The sequence below is a fragment of the Lissotriton vulgaris genome, chromosome 5, assembly GCF_964263255.1.
Source record: "Lissotriton vulgaris chromosome 5, aLisVul1.2, whole genome shotgun sequence".
Lineage (NCBI taxonomy): Eukaryota > Metazoa > Chordata > Amphibia > Caudata > Salamandridae > Lissotriton > Lissotriton vulgaris.
Window position 1 is genome coordinate 1,122,750,879 of NC_141693.1, and position 13,507 is coordinate 1,122,764,385.

Consider the following 13,507-nt stretch of genomic DNA (forward strand, 5'->3'; position numbering starts at 1 on the left):
ATACTTGCAGTATTTATAACAATCAATCTAATGGATGGTTGTATGTTTGAGATCCTATTCCCTGGAGAAAATATTAACATGGCTAATACAGTTACTGTGAGCTACATCAAATGAAAATATTGTAACATTTCACTAAAGAATTATTTAGAACTTCATATATACATATATATGTGGTGCTGTATTATGATTAGTCATTAGGACAATGATATGTACAAAGAAAACACTTTGTGTTAAAAGATTTCAGCTGTGGACAAATAAGTGTATCTCTAGATAAATACATACTATTATTGGAGTAACAATTCAGTCAAAGAGATAGTTAGAAAAATCAAACCCATTAGGTTAAACATGCCAGGGTTTGCCATTCAGTACATGAATTAAGACCTTTCCTAACATAATCTGCCAAACAAATCCAATCTTGTTCTTTCAGAGTCAGAATACGGTCCACATTGGGTTGTCTGATCGTGGGTTTGAGAATCTCCACCACCCACCAGAGTATCTCTTTTTCAGTGTGTTTTTTACAAAGAAAATGCTCGACCAAAGGGGCATTTTCAGAGTGGCAGCAAATTCTTGATTGGTGCTGGAGAATGCATTTCTTAACCACTTGTGTGGTTTTACCAAAGTATTTGAGACCACAGGGGCATTGGATGCAGTACACGACGTTGGACGTGTTCCAATTGGAAAATCCTTTGAGGGTAATGACCTTATCATTCAGTGTAAAAGACTTTAAATTGCTATTGGTCGAGCATGCTGTGCAGTGATTACATTTGTAATGACCTGTCACTGGACTGAGTTGGCGCATATTGTCAACCATGTTAGTATATTTGGTTCTGTACGCGTGTACCAGTCTATCTCTGAGATTGGTCCCTCTTTTAAACGCAAACATGGGCTTTTCTACCAATTCTGGTAGACAAGATAGTAGTGACCAATGTTTGGAAATAAGTTTCTTTTTTTTGGTAAAAAACCCATGTTTGCATTTAAAAGAGGGACCAATCTCAGAGATAGACTGGTACATGCGTACAGAACCAAAGATACTAACATGGTTGACAATATGCGCCAACTCAGTCCAGTGACAGGTCATTACAAATGTAATCACTGCACAATATGCTCGACCACTAGAATTTGCTGCCAAACCGAAAATGCCTCTTTGGTCGAGCATTTTCTTTGTAAAAAACACACTGAAAAAGAGATACTCTCGTGGGTGGTGGAGATTGTCAAACCCACGATCAGACAACCCAATGTGGACCGTATTCTGACTCTGAAAGAACAACGTTGGATTTGTTTGCCAGATTCTGTTAGGAAAGGTCTTAATTCATGTACTGAATGGCAAACCCTGGCATGTTTAACCTAATGGGTTTGATTTTTCTAACTATCTCTTTGACTGAATTGTTACTCCAATAATAGTATGTCTATATCTAGAGAAACACTTTTTTGTCCCCAGCTGAAATCTTTTAACACAAAGTGTTTTCTTTGTACATATCATTGTCCCAATGACTAATCATATTACAGCACCACATATATATATATATATATATATATATATATATATATATATATATATATATATATATATATATATATATATATATATATATATATATATATATATATATATATATATATATATATATATATATACAGTTCTAAATAATTCTTTAGGGAAATGTTACAATATTTTTATTTGATGTAGCTCACAGTAACTAACTGTATTAGCCATGTTAATATTTTCTCCAGGGAATAGGATCTCAAACATACAGCCATCCATTAGATTGATAGTTATAAACATCGCAAGTATGTTGATCTATCGTTTTGAGATCATTAATATGTTACTGCACTTGCTGTCTATTACTATATAGACAAAATTGTAACTTCTACACAGATTTTTTCAACATTTATTGAAATGTTTTTTAATATTCTTTGTTTGCGCTGTTGGATCCGAAATCGTTATTGTCACCAGTAGGCATTAATCGCTAACTGAGCCTTAAGCGATGCAGCACACATGGTTTTTATAAAGAAATGACCCCAGAAACCATGGTATGCTTTATTTTACTCAATTCCAAAGATGGATGCTAACACAGCAGATCGCTCCACTGTTGTGGTTTGCAAGTACGGCAGCACTCTGCTCCGGTCTTTCGATATCTTGCATTAGGTTAAACAACAGCAGACATCTCTAAGACTTTACGAAAACTGCTCAGGTCGTACGATCATTTCGGTTTCTTTCAGTCTTCTACAAGTTATAAATATAACTGTATTTATAGATGCAGCTACAGTCCATCTCAGCGCAATAAAACAATGACCTTTTCCACCGTGATCATCTGCATATATTTTGACCCCTAGGTCGATCCTCAATTTACAAATATGTACCCTTCCTCTTTCTCACAGAGATTGTGCTTCTGTTTGACCAGACTTATTTGCCGGTCTCATTTTGCCAGAATAATTTTACCACTTTGCGTCTGGGCAACTCCTTGCTGCAGGTGAGATCGGTGTCTTGTTTTCTTGGATTAAAAACAGTTGCTTGCTCACAATCTTAAGGTAACTCACTCCTCTATTTTTTCAGATTAGAACCTTATTGCAAATAATCTACAGTGACTTATCCTCTCAAAACACCCTTTTGCCTTGTTACAAAGTAAGTTCTCGATCCCATGACTCACTGTAGGAATGCTGGTGACAATACTATCATCCTTTTGCACATTCCATGTATTTGCTTTTGAAACACTTGATTAATTTCTTTTTGGGTTCAATCAAGCAATAATGATTCATTCAAGAGCAATGCTTGTTTTTATGAATTTATTTGACTGAAAATCAGATCTTTTATGTTTTGCTTAAACAACTATGGCCTTTAGAAGACTTAGCCTTAAACTAATGTTTAATCTACAAATTGATTGTGTATTTTCTTATCCAATGGGAATGTTAATGTTATAGGTCACATCACTAGGATGTGTAGCAAACGGTTGTTCTGTAGAATTTTCCCAAATATTGTGTTTATCCATGCAGTGCTTTTATACTGTTGGCATAACAAATAATTACAATATATTGTTCTTACTTAGGGGGCACTTTTTGCAAAAACATTTCTGTCCTGATGATGGTCTTATAGACACCTGCAACCAAGACCAAAACGTCGACCGCTCCATCATCTCCATAAGCAATTCATCTGCACAAAGAATTAACCATCTTACATTGTTTGACTTGGGTATTGCTTATTATTTACAGGAGTTGATGAGCTGTTATGAACTGATTTTTTGATTTGTACATCTCTGTCCATAACATGTTTGATTGCACTTGATTCGTTCACCATATCCCCTTATATATATTTATTCATTGATCAATTCAATACAATATTTTTTCAGATAAAATTACTTTTCTGTGTGCTTCTTTTCCCTTCTTTTCCCTTACTTATCATTGATTGTCTCCATCAAAGTGAAGTCTTTTTGTTATCCTTTGGATACATTAGAGTTAGATTTTTGCTATCTAACTCCATAATTGATTACCAGTGAATAGACTAATTAAATCCCTTGTAGACACCTTTTCCTTTAGCTGCTTATCGCCCAAGCCTATAAGGGTATATTGGGTTACTCATTTCCTCTTACGCCTTGTAAATAAGGCCCCCTTTCATGCTACGCTTAGCATGAAAGGGGAGGGCAATGAATGTTGTCGTGGGCATTCTACCGCAACATCCATTGATTCTGATGCTGCGCCCTATTTACAAAGGAGGCGTAAATAGATGCAGCACTATAATTATGACCAGGGAAAACGTGGTCTTACCCTGGTGTGCCGAGGAGAAATGTTACATTTCTCTGAGTTTTTTGCAGTTTTCATGTGTGCTGCGTTGTGCAGCACACATGAAAATAGTAAAAAGCCAAAAAGCCAATGATTGCTTATGTACAGGAATGTCCCCCTTCCTGCACATGAACATTAATTTTTTTGTAAAATGCCGTTTTGCAACTTTTATGTGTGCTGAATTAAACAACACATATAGAAGTTGCAAATCGGCATTTACAGATTATGTCTCTGCAGAAAGGGGGACCTTCCTGCACATAAACAATCTTGTCCTGCACGAAGACACCCTGAGGGTGCCTGCGTTGGCGCTAGACTGCTAAGTGTAGCGCCAGCGCAGGGGAACCGCAGGACTGCACCATATTCTTGTAAATATGGTGCAGCCCTGCATTTCTGAAGTGGCTGAGTGAGGGGTTAAGCCAGGAAGGTTAATGACTCACTCCGCTACTTCCCTTGTAAATATGATCCATGGACTTCTAACTGCATTCCTTGCTTTTGAAAGGGAATTAGGCACACATCTCTATAGCAATAGCACATTCTCAGGTATGCTTACAAACACAATCAATCTAGTTTTCCAGGTTTTGTGGGCTTTTCGTATGCGAGCCAGTTACTCTTGTCTGGACTGCCTATACAAACTTTATGTACGGTCATCAAAGACAAGCTAACAGAAACACAGAAGGCATACAATAGGGCATTTGTATAGTATCTGCAATATTTGTCATCTGTTGATGTTAGAATATAAATTGTCTCATCACTCTGTTTAATGGCACATATGGAACTATCCCTATATACAAAGTAAAATCAGTTTGCAGCAACTTGCTCTTAACCTTTCCTGTAGCAAAACTGCACATTTCCTGTAGCAAAACTGCTGTCTCTGCAGCATCCTCACAAACTTCAAGCAACCGGTCATCGCTTATACTTAAGTGGGTTGTACCTTGGGAACAATTTGACATCCAAACTATGACTTGAGAACCCTCTTCAAAATTTCAGACTGAAACTCAAAACTGTCTAGCTATGTATAATAAATTGCTACTCGGCAAAGGGTAGAGTCCTTCAATGTAGAATATTTAGCAGTAATAAACGTCAAAACCCTTTTGCTTGATATTCAACTTTAATAGTAACAGTGCTACTGGCAGAACACACAAGTTTCAATTTCGGAACAGTGCAATCTGGAAATGCAAATGAAATAGGAATCATTTGTGAATGCAAAGCAAATATTAGCTAGACAAATATGGTGACAATTAAGCATGGGCGGAAAATCCGTTTCGCTCGTGGATTTTGCGGATTTTCGGTAAATTCGCAATCCGCGAGATTCGCGAATCTCCCGCAAAATCCGCAAATCCGCGAGCAGCGGATTTTGCTCGCACTGCTCGCCTGAGTTCGCGGCTTCCCAGTACAACTTCGCGCCCCGCGAATAAGCGCTAAATTGCAGAAATACGATTTTAGCAAAACTGAAACTACTTTCCAGGTTCAAAAGTTCAGGCTCATCATTAGTAGCCATTTCCTGTAGTGCTTCCTGAGGGGCCCCTCCAGAGTTCAGTTGCCAGTTGCAACTATTATGTGACCCTGCTCTGAACCTCAGAATAGTTACACATATGCCACAAAAGTCCTGAATTACAGCTGAGGGAGACAAGCAGGAGCCAGGCTGGAAGTTCAAATCCATTAATCAGCCCCTAATTCATTATTGTCAGTTGGGGCAGGGCAGGTGTTGTAACTAATTTTGCAACAATGAAAGCACTTAGCAAGTGCAAAAGATCACTAATCAGGAAGCACTAAGGAAGCAGGTGCCAGCTAAAAAAATATTCTGTGACACATTAATCAGCCCCAAATTAATTCAGGTCACTTGAGGCAGGGAAGGTGTGCTTGCGTTGCCACAATAATGTACACTGACTGGACAACCAGAGGGTGCTGTGATGAAACAGAGGGTGGCATGGGTGGGCCAGAGGGTGGCCTGAGTAGTCAGAGAGTGGCAGTGGTGACAGAGAGTGGCAGTGATGAAGAAGAGTGTCCCAAACAGGCTGGACACGTAGAAACAACAAGTTCGCGAAACTTGCGACCCGACAGGTAAGTTCGCGTTTTGCGAAATTGTACAAAACCCTCGCGAACTGGCAGAAACCCGCGCGAACACACAAAAAAAAATCCGCAAATTCGCGAGAATTCGCGGATTTTGCGGATTGCGAGTTCGCAAATCCGCAAAATTCGCGAACGCGAGATTCACAAAATTCGCCCATGCTTAGTGACAATATGTGATGCACAGAGATCCTGCAGTGCAACCCAGTCCTCAGTCAATACCTCAGTGATTGAGGGTACACATATTCTACATTTCAAATAGTGATGCTGGTTATAATTATAGCCTCATATAGGAGCACCATCTCCATTTTTGTTTTTAGTGGCAATTACCAAAATTTGTGTGTGATATTTCTTATCAAATGTGGATGGCTCGCAAAATGTAAACTACTTCTAGACATAATGGTGGTTCCTTCTCTTGATTTGACTGCATAATTTACAATAAGAAATCCTTTCTCCCGAAATACTTTTCAAAGTTTTGACCATTACTGGTGACTTATGACCTCCTGCTAAACAGACCTCAGAGTGTCCTTATGCTCATCTTTATATGAATTTACCTTTGACTCATAAGCAACGTTTCTTAACACAGGAGCTGTTTGAAACTAGGAATGCCAGAAAGCTCCTATTGAGAAGTGTAAAATAATCATGATGTCTCACTGTAATTTGACATTCAATGGATTATGCTTGCTTGTCTTGTAGTTTACACCTAACAATGAAGTTGTGTGTGCTTGTGAATCACAAACTGGAAGACGAGCTGGCTAATGAATTTCTCACAAAAGTACAATCACTTCCGTCTGTTCATAAAGGCAAACACACAAGAACGCTAATCACAGAAGATGGTCAGCATGTCAGCTGATTCTGCTTCTGCAGCATGATCTCCAAGTGCAGCATACATATCTAAGTCACAGTAAAGTCCACAAAAGCATCAGAGCTCTTACAACCATGAGTGGAAACTACTTTTGAAAATATGCATGTACACAAATCTTAGGATTTAAGGAAACACAAAAATTAGCATGTCAAAGCAGACCCAAAAATTCATGCATGTTAATGACTGCCCTCCTCCCATCTGTGCTGCTGCTAGAGAAGAACACCAAATATTATCTATCTATCTAAAACACTTTAATAACATTACAATAACATGTGTGTGCCCCAGAATGTTCATGCTCAGGGATCAAGATAAACAAACAAAATCATCACAGCTGTGTGGATGACGGATACTGAAACTTGGCTAAATCACTCAGCCGCTCCTAGCATGGACCTTTTAATGCCTCCCAATTTTGATATCATTAGGTTGGATAGAATTAATAGTCAGGGTGGAGGCGTTGCATGCCTACATCATAGTAATCTAACAGTGACAGTCATTCATGCCAAGCTCCTGCCGTCTTGTGATTATCTCTGCATTGAAGTGATGGGGGGCAACAAGCACATATACAAACTACATACATTATACCACCCCCCTCGCAACAACCTTCCCTTCACAGAACAGATCATAGGTATTATTTCATCTAACACAAATTTCCAGGGACTCAGATCTTCCTGGGAGACTTGAAATTCCATTGGAATGATATAAACAATATGATTATCAACAGCCTCAAATCCTTCCTACTTGACCCTAACCTTTCCCACTTATGCGACAGCTCTAACCATAACAAAGCAGCCAAGCTAGATCTGGTCATTGGTAAGCCCAATTCTCTCCTCCTGGAGATGATCCTTCCTTGTGACTGGACGGACCACTACTGCATCACCTTCCTTGTCCTTGAATTGTTAAGAGCAAGCAGATCCAAACCTAAGAACTCAAAACTGTTGAAAAGATGTTTACGGAACATCAACTTGCAAGACCTGCCAGCGCTCTGTGATAGCATCTTGCCACTTCCTTTGAACATGTCGGAGGTTCATGACCTGAAGGCCCACTATAACCATGCAATGCTTAATGTACTTGACTCAGTAGCACCACTTCAGCTTAAACAAGTGTCCTCTAAATGCTCCAAACCATGGTTCAATGATAGTCTTACTGCCGAAAAAAGAAATGTAATTTGCAGAATGGAAATGGCGATCGCATCCCTCCCTTGAACATCTTTGTCACCTGAGATCCTTGCGAAGCACATACAATAAACGCATCATATGCTCGAAGGCCACCCTCTTCAGAACTCAACTGGATGAAGCAAAAAAACGTCCAAAAAACTGTTAAGTCTCAAGCTAACAATCATCCTAACCTCTCCTGTCCAGGTCAAGGGCCACTCCTGAACTCGCTGTATTCTTCACTGATAAGTCTACCAAGATTGAGATGTAATTAAGCTTGGCCAGTGATCTTCTCCTGAGTGGTCATCTGGACACCCTATGCCCTTTAGAGTCGACCAGCACTGACCCTTCACAGCCCTTCCTCTCCAAACACAATGCATCTTGGAGTCTGTTCGAAACCTTATATGAAACCACAATTCGCAAAATGCTGTTGACGTTGAGACCTTCCAATCGTTACAACGACCCAAAACAAAATTCTGGTAACCAGGCAAAGATGGGGCGCTTAACACTAGTACAAGGGATAATAATAATGAGTCAACACAATCTGAAAGATGCTACAAAGGGAGAACAAGGGTGATTACAAGACAACCCTCATAGACCATACCAAGATATGATCCTAGTTTAAATAAATAGAAGATCCTCCCTGAGCTCCAAGATTATCAAAAAGCTATGTATCTCATGAAAACAATATCTAACACATACAGCACAAAATCAAATTAATCTGTAACGTGACGAAACACGTGTTGGCTGAGTTGGACTGTAATGAACTGTTTGAATCATCATTCAAGGAAATAAAGAAGATTCTAAAATTTGGATTTTACGTTTGGAGCAGTTTGACCACAAGAGAACATATTGCGATGTTGAATGGACTACACTACCACTTGATTAGAGAAATGGACTTTGATTGATTGTGATCATTACTAGTGGTAACGTGATTGAGAGTTTTACTTCACAATCTTTACAGATCACTACAATGACCCTTTGCCATCGAGCTTGTTCCTGCAAGTGAGATCCTCCTTACTAACACTCTGGACGATGATCTTCAATGCTTCTCTTATGCAAGGTGCTATTCTGGATTGCCTTAAATCAGGTCAAGTTACCCTGATCATAAAGAAACCAAATGCTGATCCCACGGACCTACTTAACTTTTGCCCAATCACTAACATCCCCACCTTAGCAAAACTCCTGGAGAAATGTGTGCTTGCCCAACTCTGTCATCACATCGACCACTTCCAGCTCATGGACCAATGCCAATCTGGTTTCCGCCCGCCCAGGTCATAGTACAGAGTCAGCGCTAACACACCTAGTGGATGATGCTCTTAGAATGCTGGATCACAATGAAGCGTGTCTGTTGATCCTTCTTGACCTCTCGTCAGCATTTGATACTGTCAAACACGATCACTTAATTGACCTCCTGGAACATAGGATGTGGCTGTCTGGGCCGGTTTTAAACTGGTTCTCTTCGTTCCTTCATGACAGATCCCAAAGCTTCAAGGTAAACCACTCCTTGTCTCATCCTGCACCGATCACCTTGGGGGTTTCCCAAGGTTCAGCACTGTCCCCCACCCTCTTTAACCTGTTCATGGAGCATCTGACCAAAATTCTAAAATCATCCAGCATTCATTATCATATGTATGCTGATGATACCCAACTATACGTGAAGATCGCCTCCCCCGAAGACATACAATCCCTCAACTCAGTCCTGCTGGAAACACAAAGCTGGTTGACAAGTAATTACCTGAAGTTAAATGCTCTTAAAACGGAATTCTTATTGATCTCATCCCACAACCAATCTCCTGTCATGGAGCAATGGCTGAACCAGCTGACTGCTCTTAACTGTAGACCGCACCTTGTGGACTTGGCATCTTCTCTGGGTATCATTCTGTACAAAAACTTGAACATGCAGAAGCACATCAGTTCCCTCACCAAAGAAGCGAACTTCCAACTCAGCCTACTCAGGAAACTCAGACCCTTACTCCCTGCTCATGACTTCAAGGTGTTAATACAAGCATTAGTGATCTCAAAGCTGGACTATGAGAGCGCAACACTTTGCGGCCTGCCTAGAGTAAGAACGGCTCCTCTTAGGGCTTCCCTCAATTCCGCTGTTAGACACTTAACTGGCACAACTGGCACAAAAAAATACCACCATATCTCTCCGGACTTGCGGTACCTGGATTGGCTTCCACATGAAGGTCGGATACAGTTCCATGTCTCACAAGACCATCGACTTCAAGACCCCGCTGTACCTCGCTCGGAAACTGGAGCTCTCCTGCGGTTCTAGAGCCTCCAGAAGTGCCAGCACCCTTTTTCTAAAACCACAAAAATTCAAGAAAAAAAAAGACCTACAACCTTACTTTCTCAGGGATGGCGCCGAGGATCTGGAACTCCCTTCCACCCGAAGTCAGGGTGAACCCCTCCACTGTCTCCTTCAAAAAAGAAGCTAAAGGACTCCTGATGAAGACATTTCTTCTTTTGCATGGTTACTTTATTTATTTTCAGGTCCATATATGCTGACACTGGCCCAGCCACTTGGTTCACAAGTTTCTTGAACATTTGGACCTTGTCGAGCTGACAATTCTGTTCTGTTTGTTTCTCCCTTAGGATAATGTTTGTCAATTAGACTTTGATTTTGTTGCCCTGCTTGATTTTGTTTGTTTGCTTATAACTATTGTGATGCATGATCTGTAAAGCGCTTTTCTACCATCGGTGGTCATGTTGGCGCTATATAAAAACTTTCAAAATAAATACATTTGTGGAATCACACAATGTCTTCCGAATCAAAATATGAACTCCTGGCACCTAACATGTGTACGGAACCAAAGTCTAACTCCAGGTGATTCTCAGAGCTGTCAAGCCAGAGCATGAAAATATGGCGCTAAGGGAGTCAATCTATGCAATATCGCACTATTAAAAAATGGTCTCTTCTATTCACAAGTCAAAACACCACTTTCTTCATTTAAATGCATGTTGCACAACTGCAGATACGCTAATGCCCCCATGCCTTCATTGTGGCTGTCATCCATGATCTTAAGAGGGATCTATCCATAAACACATAATCCTGGCTTGATGAATACTGACAATGCTTCATTAACATTCTAGTCTCCTTTAAATGTTCTATCAGAAGTGTGGATAGAGAAGCAGATTAGGGGTGGGGTTGCCCTCCCTCATTGATTCATCCTAGAATAGACCTAAATCCAAGAGCCCTCGCATTAATCTTTTCAGCTTTTAAAACTAGTATATATCTTACCTCACAATGAAACAGTCTACAGCCATATCATATATAATCCCCCTAGAGTGCATAAACATTTTGTCAAAAAGTTTGCAGGTTATGTAACAAAATATTTGTGATTATAATAATAATAATAATCCACATTTGTAAAGCGCGAACAATCACCCGTAAGGGTCTCCAGGCGCTGGGGGCTGTCGGGAAGATTAAGCAAGCTATTGCCCAGAGTCACATGGTCTAATCTGCCACCGGCACCAGGAATCGAACCGTGATCTCCAGATTCTAGCGTCAGTCGCTCTGGCACAGAGCCACACCTCTACATTCCATTTGACCTACAGTTTCCCAACTCTACAACCAGATACAAACTTCACCTTCTGGATGCTGTAAGAAAATGTATGCAATAACTTGGACATTGCCTACGATGAGAGCAAGTTAGAAAACCATGACCGCATCATATGGACGAACATTCCCCAAATGCTTGAAGTAGTGAAAGTGATATCACATGCCCTTTGAACTCTGATTAAATAAAAGGAAAAGCGGTCTCTCTTGACATCACAGAAAGTGACATCACCAAAATAAAAAAGTACAATAAGTGCACAATTAAACAATATATTCAGGATTATTGAAAATAAAAAAAAAATAAGTTGCTAGAGGAGGTACACGTCTAAGTTAGTTATTAAACATAGCCATCAGGGCAGCTACCATGTCAGGAACGTAGCCAGCACACACCCAGGATCAGCCAGCATTTGCTGTTGGTCCAATACCAAAAGATTATGAAAAGAATGCTGAACATTGTCAAACATTCAACCTCAGTCACAGATCTAGTTTGAATCCATTGTTATTTTGCTCACCACGCCATTCCAGTTTGGACCCAGCCATATGCAAATCAGTTGTGACCCTGCTCCCCATGTGAACAATCCAGCCCGAACTGCCAGGCCAGGTCCTCCCTGATCAGCCAGGCTAGCTTAAACGCGGTGGCGTAGCGAGCACAGGACCCATATCTGGGCATACCCTTCCCACTTAGGGTGAAAATGCAATACAAATGCAATACAAAATGCAATACAAAAAGATGTTGGACGGAATGCTGAACAATGTCACACATTCACTCCCAGTCACAGATCTGGGTTTAGTCCATCGTTATTTTGCTCGCCATGCCACTCCAGTTTACACTTAGCTATATGCAAATCAGTAGTGACCCTGCTCTCCATGAGAACAGTCCAGCCCAAATTGCCAGGATAGGTCCTCCCTGGACAAGAAATCAAACATCCTAGGACCAAGCACCAATTGCCGTAGGCCCATGGTATGCTGCTTAGAGCCCCCATTGTCCAACTTGTCCAACTACTTCCCCACATGAGTGTGAACTCATCCTCATGCTTTATTACACCTGTAGTGATAAAGTGGCACTCAGAGTATCAAATGTAAGATTTTGTAACATCACACGTAGGTACAATAGAAACATGAAAATGGCACACAATCACAGGGAAAACCTGCCAGCTATTGTAGTGCTGAAAGAGCGACATAAACACATTTTGGGGTGTTAGGTATAAAGCCACACTGCCAAGTGCCACACATCTTGGGTTTGAATAATACCTTTTCTTACTTTGCCCACATCATCACAAGGTCTGCAGAGTGTCATGCAGCTCCAGCTGTGTAAACAAAGTGGCGTGTCTTACATGCATTCCGCTCTTCCCGTTTAGTGGTGATGCACCACTTGATTAGTGAATAGTGATATATCATGTCTGCTTGGACTCAAGCGTTACATCATATCCTGGTTATGACACAATGCATTTAGTCTTATGCACATCTCTAATTAGACCTTAGCTACTTCTGGCACTGAATTAAGTGATACAATTCATGTATTAACAATCCATGGCATCTTTCCATTAACAGCTACCTTCCTAATGGCATCTTTCCAGACACCCTAAAAAATGGGTCAAATCACTCTTATTCGAAATAAAGACTCTGTGGAGCCTAATATGCTCTCGAGTTTCAGACCTGTGACCAACTTAATGTGGCTAGGTAAAGTAATTTATAACTGCGTCTCCAATCAACACACTGCTTTCTTGGCCACACATAACCTTCTTGCTTCTTATGAATCACGTATTCGTAAAGGTCACAGTACGGAATCTACAATATTTAATGTGTTGTGAGATGACTATGCTACATACAGGTGACATTAATCCAGATTTAGTGGTAGAGCTCAACACCATGTTATGTTATGTTATGTTATGTTATGTTATGTTACGTTAAATTATTTGTAAAGTGCAACCTATACCCGAGGGTGTCTTGGCGCTGAAGTAGTAAGCAACGAGAGGAGTGGGAACGACATACTGATTGAAAAGCCAGGTTTCCTGAATTGAGACAGGGAAAGAGCTGATCTAAGATTGAGTGGAAGAAGATTCCAGGCTGTTGCAGCTCTAACCA